This window comes from Macaca thibetana, chromosome 10, assembly GCF_024542745.1.
Source record: "Macaca thibetana thibetana isolate TM-01 chromosome 10, ASM2454274v1, whole genome shotgun sequence".
Lineage (NCBI taxonomy): Eukaryota > Metazoa > Chordata > Mammalia > Primates > Cercopithecidae > Macaca > Macaca thibetana.
This window is the reverse complement of record NC_065587.1, coordinates 55,967,421-55,982,865: the sequence shown is the minus strand read 5'-3', so window position 1 is coordinate 55,982,865 and position 15,445 is coordinate 55,967,421. Positions and strand designations below refer to the sequence as shown.

Below are 15,445 nucleotides of genomic sequence, written 5' to 3'. Positions count from 1 at the left end.
GTTTCCACCTTCTCCACTGTGGGTTTGAAAGCCTGCAGGAGGCAGCGGGCCCAGGTCTGCAAGGGAAGGCTGAGGAGCCAGCTGGCCCCAGAACGTAGCTAACTGGGGTCTGGGTTAGGCACTGCTTACAAATCTCAGCTCGGCCACGAATACAATCTGTGACATAGGGCAAGTTCCTTGAGCTTTCCAAGTCTCAGTCTCTTCATCCATAAAATGGGGACACTGATGCCTACTTGTGTTGTCATGATGGTGTGTATGTATAAGCATTTACGTGTGTTCATGTGTATATGTATGCACACATGCACGTGTTCACACACTGCATAACACTGCCTGGTAGGTGGAAGGACCTCATTAATGAGGCATGAATGAATAAGCTAATAACCTAGGATGTCGGCTCAGCTCAGGAGGAGGGTGTGACTCACAGGAGCATGTGTTTGTGTGCATCTGTGTGTATGATCCAGGGAAATCGCTTCTTGTGCTTAGAGTCAGAGGCTCTGGAATCTGGGGAGCTTGAAGGGAGGGCCACGTCTGTTTCACAGCCCTGGCTGATAGGAATTCTTTGTGTTTCTGGTCACTTCCGTGGGTTCTTGACTGGGAGAGGAGTTTATGGCAGAGACTGGCCATTTTGAAACAGAACCAACCGATCCTTTTAGTGTTAACAATTCCTGAACAACTTACTGAATACCACTCATCAGCACTGTGTTGGCGGCGCCCTGGGAAAACAGCCAGCCAGTAAGCCAGCGTTCAGATTGCTACCTGACGACCTGTTTGCTGAGAGCCCCTGGCTGGGAAGGAAGGTACTGGAAGGAAGGGAGTCTTGGAAGGGAGAGAGTGGCTGAGAATTGCACCCCCACACATGCTCCCTGCCTGGAGAACAGAAGCTGACCCAGGTTTAAGACCTTGTTTGAAGTCATGGCTCTGTTCCTTGCTTGCTGTGTGACCTCAGCACAGCAACCTCTCTGAGTCAGTTTCCTTGCCTATAAAATGACAGATTGTTAGGAGGACTAAGTGGGATAAAATATATAAAGCACATTGTTGGTGCTCAGTAAATAACGTGTTCTCCTGGGGGAGGGAAGAGGCCCTGGAGAGCCTTTGCCTGAAACCAGGGTGTCTGCTGGCACGCAGGGGCCCAAACACGGTGGGCACCTGCTGAATATTTATGGGAAGAATGAAGGTGTGCAGAAGTGGGAGGCCTGAGTTGCAGGGCTTTTCCTGCCATTAGTAATTGCTGTGTGATCTTGGGCCAGTTCTTCATCCCCTTTGGACCTCTGATTCCCTCAGAAGAAGAATCCAGGCTGATGGCCTCAACCCCTGGTCTTCCACTGTGTTGGAAATCGGGTGTGTGGGAGCCTCCAGAGCAGGATGAGCTTCACGTTTGAAATTAATTTCCTTTCCTCAGCCGGCGGCATCCCCGATGACTCTCCCCTGCTGCATTGTGCATGAACAAACCGGTAATTAATGAAATTGGGAGCAGGGGCGTGGAGGCGAGGTTTCCCGTGGAGGCAGCTGGGGGCCTACTGGGGCAGCCTCTGTGCCACCCACTGGGAGGCCCAGGGCTGCCCAGGAGCTGCCATCTCTGTCTAGCCAGGGGGCCTGGCAGATGTTCACACATCTGGACAGTTGCAAAGTAAGGCCGGAAATATCATAGATGGGGAGATGGGGAGTGAATCCTCCAGCTTCTCCTGGGCCTGGGAAGCCATTTTCCAGGGAGGGCCTTGGGAACCTCCTGCTGTTGGGTGTTGAGCTGAGCCTGGAGTAGGAATTGGGTGGACCTGGATTTTCAGCCTTTGCTCTCTTGACTTCTAGTTGTGAGGCTCGAGGCAGCTCACTTAACCTCCCTGGGTCTTCCTTGCTGTGAAGAGAATGGAGGCCATGGGAGCAGCTGCCCCCTAGTCATGGGGGGATTGGCGTAGAAAGGCAGCTTTGATTTGCATGTCCTCACCCCAGGGGGCTCATCTGGAAGGAGACAGTTACTCTCAATGGCCCTTCTCCTGATTCACACCCCCCCCCCACTTCAAAATTCCCCTTCTACTTTGTGCCCACTTTGTATATATGACTGTCCACTCCTCGGCTTAGGCCACAAATGTGGGATCATCTTTGACCCCTCTGTCTGCCTTACGCCCTGCATCTAATCCGCCTGCACGTGCTGCTGGCTATACCTTCAGGGTGCAATGTTGTCTCCCTGCTTCACTATTACCTGTCACTGGGGTGACTGCAGGAGCCTCCTCCCAGGCCTCCCTGCCTCCACCCTTCCCCCTTAGTCTGTTCTGCTCACAGCGGCCAGTGGGATCTCTGAGAACCGCCTGATGCGCACATCCCTCCCTGCTTAAAGCCTGTGGTTGGGTGTCTTTTATAATCAGCTGGATGCGTTCAGATACCTTTAATATACCCACCTGGGGGAGCTGGGCAGCTGTCTGACCTCACTTTTTGCAGTCCACAAGCTAGCGTCTGCCTCCTGCAGAATCACTGTCCTGCTCCCTCCTAAATCCCCTTCCTCACTGACCAAGCTATTGTGCCTCTTCATTTTGCTTTCAGACCCCTTTGTCCAGAATGTGTCTCTTAGCCCTCGGACTCCTGTTTATTCTTGCAGGTGTGGTCACGACGTCCATGGCTTTCCCGAAGCCTTCTCTGATTTCCCCTGCTGTCTACCCGCAACTATCTGAGCCAGGGTCCCCTTCCCTGTGCCCACTTCAGTCATTGTCCACCCCATCAGTGCTGTGATGCTCTGGGAGGACATCACCCACGACGATGTACCTTTATTCTCACACATGCTGCAAAGCCAGACAGCACAGGAGTATTAATTTAGGCAGTAAATGCAAAGACCTCCCTGCAAATTAAGGGCCTTCAGACCTAGACGGACTGGAGTAGGATCCTCAAACGGTGGTTTGATTTGGCTGTGTGACCTTGGACAAGTCACCTAGCCTCTCTGAGCTTGGAGGGTCACGAGGATTGACGAGATGACATGTATAACGAACATCCCCCTCTTTCCCACTTGCTGGATAGTAATGTTTCCAAAGACACTTGGAATGTTTAACCCCTCACATTTGCTCTGAGCAGAGCAGACTCAACAATGCGCACAAGGAGCCCACCACAGAACCCCAAACAGGAGCAAAAATAGCAGCCATCAGGGCAACCTGAGTTGCAGAAGCCACAGGAAGAAGCCGCAGGCCAGGCGGATGTCAGCTGCTCTGAGGCCCCGCTGAGGTTCCTCGGATGTGCCGAGCTATGCAGCCCTCACGCCTGCCCTCGCTGGCTCCCCAACCACAGCATCAGATAAGGCCGGTGGAAAAAGTGCTGGCTTCCTCTCTCTGGGGAGGGGTAATCTCAGTGCCATCTGTAGGGCACACTCCATCCCCAGTTGCCTCTCTGGCCTCTCCTCCCCCTCCCCCTGCTTGCTCTGCCCGTCTTTGCTGGTCTCTTTGCTGACCAAGGTTACACCTGCCAGTGGCTCCCATCTTAGGGCTTGTACACAGGTTGCTGGGCCCTGGAATGCTGTCTCCAACACATCTGCTAGGCTCACTCCCTCACCTCCTTCCAGTCATGGCTCCACTATCACTTCCTCAGTAAGGCCCACCTTGACTGCTCTGTTTAAACTTGCATACCCTCCATCTCGACGTTCCCAATACCCCTGACCTGTTCAACTCTTTCTTCTTCCTGTAGACCATGAAAGTCACTTATTGACTATGTATTGTTTTCTGTCTCCAGTGCAAGAGCATAAACTCCAGGGGTCTTTGTTCATTGCTGTCTCTCAGGAGCCCAGAATAGTGCCTGGCACCATTAGATGCACAGCAAATATTCTTTCAGTGCATGGATGCATGAGTGCATGAATAAGAACCAGCCCAGCAATCAGAAGAGGTTCAGGCCAGATTTTGGGGTGAGGGGGGTTTGTTTCTGGGCTCCAGGCCCCAGGGATGGGCTCACATAGTCATTGAGGATTCTGGCCCCAGGATTCACCTGCACTGGCCAGAAGCCCCTGCTGACCTTCAGGGCGATAGCTGTCTGGGGCCAGAGAAGTGTCCGGAAGCCTATGGTCCCCTTCAGGAGCGACCCTTGCGGTAGTTAAGAGTTTGCTTTGGAGCCACATTGTTGTGGGTTTGAATCCCAACTCCACCACTTCCTAGGTAGAGAGCCTTCACCTCCACCTCTCTGTATTTGAGTTTTCTACCTTTAAAACAGAGTAGATAGGCCGGGCGCAGTGGCTCATGCTTGTAATCCCAGCACTTTGGGAGGCCAAGGTGGGCAGATCACTTGAGGATGGGAGTTCAAGACCAGCCTGGCCAATATGGTGAAACCCCGAATCTACTAAAAATACAAAAAAAACAAAAACCGGGTGTGCTAGCACACACCTGTAATCCCAGCTACTCGGGAGACTGAGGCAGGAGAATTGCTCGAACCCAGGAGGTGGAGGTTGCAGTGAGTTGAGGTCATGCCATTGCAATCCAGCCTGGGCAACAAGAGCAAAACTCTGTCTCAGAACAAAACAAAAGTAGCGAATTCCAACCTCACTTGGGTGGTGATTATGAGGGTTACATGCAATGTAGGTAAAGTGCCTGACTCATGGTAGATGATCAGCACATGATAATTGCTGTTCAACTTATGTGTTTTTTAGAGAAAGGGTCTTGCTCTGTCACCCAGGCTCTAGTGCAGTGACATAATAACTCACTGTAGCATCAAACTCCTGGGCTCAAGCAATCCTCCCATCTTAGCCTCCTGATGAGGACTACAGGTGCATACCACCATGCCTGGCTAATTAAAAAAATATATATATATATATTTTTTTTAAGAGATGGGGCCTTGCTATGTTGCCCAGGCTGGTGTCAAACTCCTAATCTCAGCTATCTTCTCGCCCTGGCCCCCCAAACCTCTGGTATTACAGGTGTGAGCCACTGCACCTGGCCTAAACTTAACTGAGCATGTTAGGGTTTTGATGCTGTAACAACCCCCTGAATCTCAGTTGCTTATAAGGAAGGCTTATTTTTGCTCTTATTACATGTTCCATGACAGTCAGCAGAGAAGGAAGGGTTGGGCTCTGCTCCACAGATCACTCAGGGCTGTAGGTTGGCCAAGTCTTGACCATCTGGAACCTTGCTGGTCCTCTAGAGAGAGCCTGCAGATCTCAAGTTTGCTTTTCTATACTTCCACCCAGAAGGAGACCCACGTTGTTTCTGCTCATAACCCATTGGCCTAAACTAGACACATGGTTCCAATAAATAGCAAGGGGAGCCCGAGGTGTAGTGTCCTATGTGCCAGGAAGGAGAGGAGAGCCAGATGTTGGAGAGCAGTAGTAAAGTCTACCACAGCAGGTGCTTCCCACTCTGCCTTCTCCAGACATATAGGCGGATTGAGACACTACTCACAGGACTCACTGTGGGTGGTTGAATAATGACCCTTAAGTATAGCCAGGTCCTAATCTTTGAAACCTGTGTATGTTGCTTTAAATGGCAAAAGGGGCTCTGCAGATGTGATTAAGGATCTTGGGATGGGGAGAGTATCTTGGGTTGTCCGGGTGGGCCCTGTAGAATCACAATGGTCCTTGTAAGTGAGGAGGGGGTACAGAGTCAGGAGAAAGTAATGTGAGGATGGAAGGAGAGACTGGGGTGACGTGCTATGAAGATGGAGGAAGGGACCACAAGTTAAGCAATACAAGCAGCCACTAGATGCAGGAAAAGGCAAGGAAATAGATTTTCTCCTAGAACCTCCAGAGCAACCAGCCCTGATGACACCTTGGTTTTAGCCCAGTGAGGTTGATTTTAGACTTCTGACTTTCCAGAACTGTAAGAGAATAATTTTTGTGTTTTAAGCCACCCGTTTATGGTGATGTGTGACAGCAGCCCTAGGAAACTAATATATCACCTTCAGTCAGAAAATCATTTGAAACCCACTGCATAGAAGCCTCCTCTGTCTGCTCAGACAGGACCGACCCTTTCCTCCTGTCTCTTGTGGCGCCCATTGCACCCATCTGTCATCACGTTCATGCACAGGCAGAGGTGTCTCTTAACATAGTCCTTCCACTCCCAACCCCCATGCTCCAACATGCACACGCACACCCTCAGCCACTCTGAGCCTCTCATTACTTGGGCTGATCCGGGTTGGTGTTCGTCCACGTCTGTAGGAACGCAGGGCAGGCTGGTGGCAAGGTCAATATAAAGAACTTATCTCTAGGCAAAGGGCCCTGGCATGCCCCAGAAGTGGCTCAGTTGGCGGAAGAGTAGAGGCCCCATGGGAGGTGGTGGGAGGGTGAAGGATGGTGAAATCAGCAGGGACCAGGTCGAGCAGGACCTTGGAACCAAGAGATAGAGGTGAATCTTTGTTTTGAAGACAGAGGGGAGCCTTAGAAGGGTTTCGGGCAGGGGAGCGACTATGGATGACTGATGACTGAGATCTCCTGGTTTGTGACTAGGTTAGAAGACTGTCTTTGTCCTCCCATCTTCTGGAAGTCAACTCTATGCCAGACACTCCTGAGCTGTGCTTTTCATAGGATTTCTCGTGCATTCATTTTATAGAGGAGAAAGCTGAGACTCAAGGAATGGAACCTCATGGAATCCATCCTCCATGTGGCTAGCTGAGTCATCTTTTAAACTATAAATTAATGCATGTTACTCCCCTGCAAGAACTCTCCAAGGGCTTCCCATTTAGGATGAAATCCGAGTGCCTTATGGTGGCCCTAGGACCCCATGTCACGTCCTTGCCCCGCACCTCTGCCTACTGTGTCCTGCGCATTATTCCCCCTGCATGTGAGAGTTTCTACTTGTGGACCTCAGGGACTTCGCGTTGCTGCTCCCTCTGCCTTACGTGCTCCCACCCACGACTTGTTGCCTGACAGCCTCCTCCTCTCCCTTCCGGGCTCCCTCAGTTTAATTGCGGCCTCTACAGAGAGACCCTCTGTCTCTGCACTTCCTGTGTTTGCTGCACAGCACTTAGCACAATGCAATATGTGACCACCTTTGTGTGTTTGCTTGCTTGTTGCCTGCCTCCTGCGGTGGACTCTGAGGCCTGCAGGGGCTGGGACTGTGTCTACCTTGCTTCTCGTTGTGTCCCAGCCCCCAGGACAGGACCTGGCTTGAAGTGGGGCACTCAGCAAACCTCTGCAGAAGGATGAAGGATGCGTCCTGGGTGCAGAGGATGCGGGGAGCTCTGGACCTTTGAGGGTGGCTGAAGGATCCTGGACCTGCCTCAGAGGACAGACACCATGCAGGGGCCAGCTGAGGAGGAGTGCCAGTGGTTTCTCTGGGCACCTGGGCAGCCCCATTCCTGTTGCACCTGGCCTTGACCCACTCCCTGTGCTGTCCACATTCCCTGTCACGTTAAACACTCTGCCTGCCATTTCAGCCTCTGGGAGGATCCATGAGGGTGTAGGGAAAGACATCAGACCTGGGTTTAGATCCCAGTTCAGCCACTTAATAGCTATGAGACCTTGCACAGTTTCCTTTAACTTTCTGAGCCTCAGTTTCCTCCTGTGTAAAATGGGCATACAAAGGGACAGTCTCCTAGCACATGAGTCCTGGTGCTTGATTCAGCTTGAAACTGCCTTATCTGCAATCCAAAAAGCCCTGCAACCAGAAGTTGTTTTATATGCTGCAAACTCATTTGGCCCCCAAAATCTGACCTGAGCTGACGCAAGGCTCTTTGTCATCTTTACTTACCCCACTTGTGTGAACATTCATATGTTCCACTGCAGAAATATGAATGTGTTCCATTGCAGGTGTTGCCTGAGGCTCCACTGAAGCTATGGCATAATTTGCAGAATTTGCACTTCATTACTTTTCTGAAATTCAAACAAATTCTGAAACTGCACGAGTTCTGGCTGAGAGCTGTGGATCTGTGTGTGTGAGTCGCTGCTGAAAGCCCTTCTGGGGCACAGGAGGGCCCATGGAGGCCTCTGGAAGCTATTGCAGAGCCTGAAACCCCGCGTTTCCCCTTGGCTGGCTTCTGGTTTCTCGGCAGCCAGTGTCTTCTTAGCCACCTGGGGTTATGTTGGTTTTGCTGGTTCAGGGGCAGGGGTTAAAGCTTAGGGCAGGGTGAGCCCAGGTACTCAAACATTTCTGATGTGAATTTAAAAGGAGATTTTTTTTTTAAATGAATCATCAGAAGAAAGAAATCAGAAGGAAGTGTGTGACCAAGGAGAGGAAATTAGGGTTTGCAAATTGCATGAGTCACCCCCTTTCTGACTCCTGGGTGATCCCTTGCCCTTGGCAATTTTCACTCATCTCTGAGACTCTCAAGGCCGTATTCTACACAACATGCTGGGGCTGTCGTGGTTTTATTCTGGCTCCAAACCTGCTTCTCATTCTAACCATCAGTATAAATTTCTATTTTTGAATGACTGCCACGCTGTTTTACTTATTGCATTAGCCAGTGTTTCTTCCCTGCCCAAGCCCTGCTCAGACTCCTGTTTCCCCATCTTAGCATCTGCAACCCATTCTCCACCCAGAAGCCAGAGGCCAGTTTCTGAAGTGCAGCTCACGTTCTGGGCTTTAGTCTTACCTCCCCAGTCTGGCCCTTGAAGCTCCCTTGTGATAAGGCCCTGCTTGCCTTTCTGTCTTATCTTGCACCACCTTTCTACTCCATGAATGGGCCCTTCCCTGCAGCTGCCAGGCTTTGGTGAATGCTGTTCCCACTGGCCTCTGCCCTCGCCTGGCTAGTTCTGTGCATGTCGCGGGTAGATCTGCTTTAGAAACCACCTCTTCCATGAAGTCCTTTTACAAGGCCCTTGTCTAGGCCCCACGAACCTGGCTTCCCATCAACTTATCACCCACCCATATTCTGATTCCTGGTCCTGTCCTCTTCCCTAGACCATGAGTTCCAGGACAAAGACTCTGTCCACCAGTTGCAGTGGCTCACGCCTGTAATCAATCCCAGCACTTTGGGAGGCTGAGGTGGGCAGATCACCTGAGGTCAGGAGTTCGAGACCAGCCTGGCCAACATGATGAAACCCCATCTGTACTAAAGATACAAAAATTAGCCGGGCATGGTGGCGCACGCCTGTAATCCCAGCTACTCGGGAGGCTGAGGCAGGAGAATTGCTTGAACCCGGGAGGCCGAGGTTGCAGTGAGCTGAGACCATGCCACTCCACTCCAGCCTGGGTGAGAGTAAGGATCTGTCTCAAAAAGAACAACAAAAACCAAAAAACTGTGTTTTCTGTATATCACTTTACCATCCCCAGCACTCAGAGTAAAAGACTGTTTTAAGCAAGACTGGTTTAAGCCCTTGAGTCCTCGTCCCCTGCCTCTGGCTGGCTGTGTCTGCCTAAGAGTGGCCGCCATATTGTCTTCCGTTAAGCTGGAACCTGTTTCCCGTGTCAGCAGTGGTATGAAATATCCCAGTTGCATTGCAGTAAGTTTGTTGTGTGTGCATTTCCCCACTTGCCATTGAATCAGGTGTCCCTTTTTCCCTTCCATATTTGTTTCTTAAGATAACACTTCTTGCGTGACTTTTGTTTGAATCCCATGTCTTTTTGTCTATTGGCATCTTGTTTTCTGTTTAATTTGACTGAGCTATTTCCACCTTGTATATATTAACTGTCTTAGAGTTGGCGCTGATATTTTCTTGGTCTGATGTCCTTTTCATTTTGGTTTTATTATGTTTTCTTCCACAGAAGATATTAATGCATATATATTTGAATCTGTCAATCTCTCTTCCTCTGTGATTGCTTTGAGGACTGAAGAAGTTATCCTGCCTCCACAGATCTGATAAACATTCTGTTCTGTTTTCTGATTGTTTCCCTGTAGCATGACTTTTTATGCTTAACTCTTTAATCTGTGTGGAGTGCATTTTGGTGGGTGTCTTTCTGTGGATATCTAGTTCAGTGTTCCTAAATAGGAACAGGATAACCCTCTTGTCCCCATTCTGTTTATTAAATAATTAGTCCTTGTCTCTTTGTTTGCAAAAGGCCAGACAAAATAGAGTAGCTCTTATAAGCATGAGCTTTAGCAGAATTAAGATTTTGGCCTTGCCACTTTGTGTGAGCTATGAGCACATTGCTTAGATTGAGCTTGTTTTTTTCCTCTATAAAACAGGATGATGATATCTGCCTCCTAGGATGGTTGTAAAGATTGAGCAGAAGATCTTGTGTAAAGCACATCACACGTTACCTGGCATAAAGTAAATGTCCTCCTTAATCTTGATACGTTTCCGTACCTGACTGGGTCCAACATTGTACTTTTCCTTCTGTTTCATTGATTTAAAATTCTTGTTTTCTGTTACTGCCACACTGCTTTAATTGTGGCTTCATGGAATGTTTCACTGTCTGGCCAGATTGGGCATCCTTCCGCTGCTCTTTAAGAATATTGCTTTAAACACGCACTTGTTTTCTTTAGTGGATGTTGATTTTCTCTCTCCCATTCTGTACTGTAGCCCACCTCAGTGACTTCTAGACACTCCTTCTCCCCCCTCCCCAGCACACACACTGGTTTTCTCCACACCTGGCTGCCTAGCCTTTGCTCACTCTGGACTCACTGCCTCACAGGTACGTACCAACTGCTCTCATCTGGCGTATCTCCACCTTAGTGCTTTATCACCCCTCCGGGTGTCATCGTGCAGATACCCATTTTCCCTATGGATCTGAGCTTCCCTGGGAATTGGTTCTAGGTCCCTAATGCCCCTCCGCACCTGGCATGTGGCCACGTACATTGTAGGTGCTGAGGTCAGGGCTTGGGGAAGACAGGAATGTTCACTGTGCCGTTGGACTTTTGACAGTAACTGGGCTAAATCTGGCTGCTTCTGGAGGTGCAGGCTTAGAGGACCCAACAATTTGGCGGTTGTAACTCTGGACATGCTGTTGCCAATAACGGTGGGCCATCTATCTGCTCTGGCCTTGGTTTCCCCAGTGGGATTTGCAGAAGCCAGAGGGTTAAAACCCTCCCAGCCCTGAGGCCTCATTATTTATCTTAGAGGGTCCATAGTAAAGATGAATTAGAATAACTCATTGGCACATGCTATGCCTTCGAGTGCAGTTTTCTGATTTCTGGGAGAGAAAAGGCCTCTTAGGACAGAGCCCCCCACTGCCCTCCTGGGTCTCCAGGAGACAGCCCAGATCTGGATCAGAGGGGTTCAGCAGTCAAGAACAGAGGGGTGGCTCTCTGCCTGGGAAGGCAACTGGGGTGAAAGCAGGGAGCTAGCCTTTCTCTGCACACTGCTAGGTAGCTTGCAAAACCCTGCTCGTTCCATTCCTGTTCTCCAGAGGAGGAATCTGAGGATGAGAGAGGTAAGATCCTTGCCCACTGCCACGCAGCAGCTAAGTGCAGAGCCTGGACTTGAACCTAGATCTGCCCGCTTCCAGAGCTGTGCTTCACCAGTGTTCTCACAGCTCCCAGTCCAGAGGCCGATGTTGAGATGGCACTTAAAAATACACCAGCAGTGTTTACAAATACTGTTTCCTGTGTTATCTGGTACTGATAGAAGGAAGTGAACCTGGCACTTTGTCTGTGTTAGGTTTGGGGTTAGAGGCATAAGTGCCAAGTTCAGATGACCTAGAAAAACATTTCTAGGTCAAATTACAATTTCAAAGATTTCTTCTTCTTTTTGAACCGCTCTAAGAGCGAACGCTGTCGTTGACATATTTCCCTTCCGACAACACGAGCCCTTTGTGGCGTGATTGAGGGCTTGTTTTGTAGTGCTGGGGAGAAAAATATCTTCCACATCATCTGCTGCTCAGTGTCTCAGGCACACTCGCTCCCCCCACACCACAGTGCCACCGACGTACGCTCACGCGGCTTTTAGTTAATGGTCTTTGGCAAGAATCAGTTTTGGGACTTGTTCCCAACCGCTTGGATGATAGATAATTGTCAAATACAAATATTGGCAGCGCAGGGCAACCTGAGGCTCTAGACCGCTGACCGCAGCCCAGCCTCTGGGGAGAGCCGGGAGCTGGGCAGCTGCATGTTTTGGGAGGTAACGGGGCAAGACCTGGCAGCAGCACAGCCTTCTCATTACAGTGTAGGCTCTGAGTTGAACTTCCTGGATTTGAATCCTCACTCCACCCCTTCCTAGCTGTGTGGCCTTGGGCAAGCTACATAACCTCCCTCGCCTCAGTCTCCTTATCTGTACAATGGGAGCCTCAGTAACTTACCTCGCGAGGTGGTTGTGAGGATTACAGGAATAGATATTTGTCATTCAATTAAGAGTGCCTGGCTTGTCATCAGTGTGACGTAAACACTGCGCACATTCGTTCTAAGGAATAAACAATCATAGCCATAGTGGATGCTGTTGTGTATCACCCTAGTCCCTCCTTAGATCCAGGCACACATTCTATCTGCTGCTTAGAGTGCTAGCTGCCGCCCCTATCAGCTGAGTCTCTCTCTGGGCAGCTCCATGGTGCCTTTGGTGGAAAGAGGAAGCTTTGGCCAAGGTCATCAACACTTGCCCCCTGGGCATCGTGGATCCAATGGCCATCCCATGTGGGGATACACGGTGCTTAGCTCCCTGCCTCAAACTGGGACACCTCTGCTGGGCCATCCCAGTTCCAGAGCTCCCCTTGGGACAGGTGGAGGCCTCTGTTGTGACTGCATCACAGTTTGGCTTGTCCCTCTGGCCTGGCCTGCTCCCCCACTCTCTTATAGCACTTCCCAGTACATTTCTTGTCTGTAGATTTCACCCTCAGAGTCTGTTCGGTACCTGAAACAACAGGTAGCTATCCAGACACTGAATGGAATCTGATTTCCATTTTAAAGCACATGCTGATTTCACTTGCTTGTATTTTTGGAAGCTTTTTGAGGAGTGACCTTGGGTTCTCCACCATGCCTGTCTCCGCCCTCTGTGTGGCACTGTCAGCATGCCTTGGTCACCTCCATGGCTCCTGGTGGGAAGAATGTGGCCTAGCTCCTGGGCAGATCATAAAACTTAAAACCGATGGAACAGCCCAGGGGCCCAGAGGGCATCACCCGTTCAACCCTTCCAGGTACAAGTGAGGAAACTGAGGCCTAGAAAGGGGGAGGCCTTTTTCAAGGACACACAGTGAGTGGTGCCTTTCCTTTCCATCTCTGAAGGTGATGGTGTCTCGGGATGTAGTGAGCAGGCTGGTCTTAAGAGTCAGACGTGCGGCTGTTGTGATATTGTGGTGCTAGGGTCCAACACATGTTTTACGGGGTGCCCCCATGGCAGAGGGGTGGCCAGGCCAGCCCGGCAGTGGGAATCAGCAGTGGCTTCTGGAAGGGGGACAGCATGGGAGTTGAATGGGCATGAACAGTGTAGAAGAGAGAAAGCAGGGAGTTTCAGGGGGAGACACAGCTGCCGCAGAGGCCTGGACGAGGCGTGCGGGAGAGTGTGGTCTGGGCAGGGAGCTAGGAAAGGTAGAAGAGGGGACGGCGCATGACGGGTGGGAGGGAGCCTGGACCGTCGGGCTGGCAGGTGGCAGAGGCTCAAGTGAATGCTGTGGCCAAGAATTAAAACTTTTCCCCAGTGGAGGGAATGGGACTCGATGGAGAGTGACTTGGGGAGAGCCACGCAGAGGCCTTACCCATCACGGTCCCCACTGACCCTGCACTGCCTGAGCCAGTTGGTACTCAGTCAATGGTTGTGGAATAAATGAGTGAATGAATGAGGGAAGGGAAGATGGTGCTGAAGAAGGGGCCTCCAGCTGCACTGGGGCGGGCGACTGGGAGCAGGGACAAGCCCACAGGCTCTGATGAAACTGGCTCTTGGTTGGGGATTTTGTCCTTCTGAGCCAGACCGTAGGTCCCTGTCTTCCCTCTTATCACTGGAGAGGTCCATGGGCCTGGCTTCAGTGAGACTCCGGGGACTTAGGGAGTGCTGGTGAGACCAGCTGAGAGCATGTACGCTGGCATCCCCCACAGCAGAAGCCCAGGGAAAGGCCTCACAGTCGTGAGCCCAATCAGATGAGGTCCTGGCCCTGCCCCTTGGATGGCCTCATCTCATTACACCTTGACCCACTTCCCAGTCCAGCTCCCGCCAGCCCCAGGCAGTGTCTGCAGCCCTCTTTGAACCATTCCCCCTCATAGCGCCAAATGAAAATGTTTGTTGAAAACAACATGTGCATAATTAAAGCTTAATGAGCGCTTGTCTGTTTGGAATGTGCAATTAGATTTACAATCGGGGATGGGAGAGAGCTCCAAATGGCTTTAAATGGAGCTGAGAGAGAGGATAATTTTTGCCATAAATCTGCAGTAATGCAGACGGTGTGTGAGCTACCAGTGGCAGTACCAGGGAAGGAAGAAATACAGGCCTGCCAGGCCTCCATGCTATCTATGCTAGGGGGCTGCCCTGCCCATCAGGGCAGGCCCTCTGGGCAGCTGCAGCTGGTGAGTGTACTGGGATGGGACTCACTGGTGGTCCTGGGGACAGATCTGCCCTAGGTTGGAGCTGGAGTTCCTGCCTGCAGCTTGTGAGATCTGTGATCCAGCCGACTGTGAGGGGCTGAGGGACTGGTGCGGAGTCCAGCTGCCCAGGTCCCCAGGATCCCATGGCTGGGGAGAGATTCCTGTGTCATCACCATGTTCACCCCCGGCCTGCAAACTGGCTTCAGGGCAGAGCCCTAGACTGGGATGTGGCCCTCTACTTTGTTCTCTGCTGTTTCCCAGTACCCAGAGCATACACAGTAAAGCATGAGTTAGCATTTGTTGGATGAATGAATGCCTCGTTACCAGACTCTTGCCTTCAGCACGTCACTCTCCCTCTGCAAACCCCATTTCTCCCATATCTATCACAGAGAAATGGATTTGGCTACTGCTGATGTCAACTCTTCCATCTCTGGGGTTCTGGGTCAGGAGCAGACAATGACTAGGGCAGCGTCTAGACCAGCACCATCCAGTAGAAATACAATGCAGGCCATATACATGATTTTAAATTTTCTAATAGCCATGTTCAGAAAAAGTGAAAAGAAACAGGTGACATTAATTTTAATATTTTAGTTAACCCAGTATATCCCAAATATTAATATTATTCCAATACATCATCAATATACAAATATTGACAAGGTAGTTTACATTCCTTTTTGTTGTCATCATCGTCATCCTTGCTCTGAAGTCTTTGAGATTCAGTGTGGACTTTACACTTACCCACATCTCAGTTTGGACTAGCCACGACTCAAGTGCTCAGAAGCCACATGTGGTAAGCGGCCACCGTTCTAGATGGTGGAGGTCTAGAAAGAGCACAGCTAGAGCCAGGTGGGAGGGGGCAATGATTTCCACCTCCCAGAAGAGCCCAGGTGCCTGGCAGCCCTTACCTGTGGTGCCATAGTGATCACTGCCATTTTTACACTACCCCTCCATGTCTTTTATTGACTGAAATAGGTGGCACTGTCCAAGCCAACTCTCGTTGGCGGTGGAGACAAGGGTTCTGCAGGGGCTCAAAGCTCTGAGCTTGCTTACAAGGGACATTCCCAGCTCCTGTGGCAGGCAGTGCCCAAAGCGTTGTCCCTGCTTCTGATAGTTAAGGTCCCAGGCCCATAGTCATGAGGTCACCTTCTCTGGTTCATGTGGCTTGCACGCA

The 15,445-nt window shown here is 50.7% G+C and overlaps 1 protein-coding gene across 3 annotated transcripts in view; it reads left to right on the top strand.

Annotated features, from left to right (window-relative positions):
• The window catches only part of TOX2 (TOX high mobility group box family member 2), a 158,126-nt gene that overhangs the window by 32,060 nt on the left and 110,621 nt on the right, over positions 1–15,445 (top strand). The gene's annotated exons all lie outside the window — the stretch shown is intronic.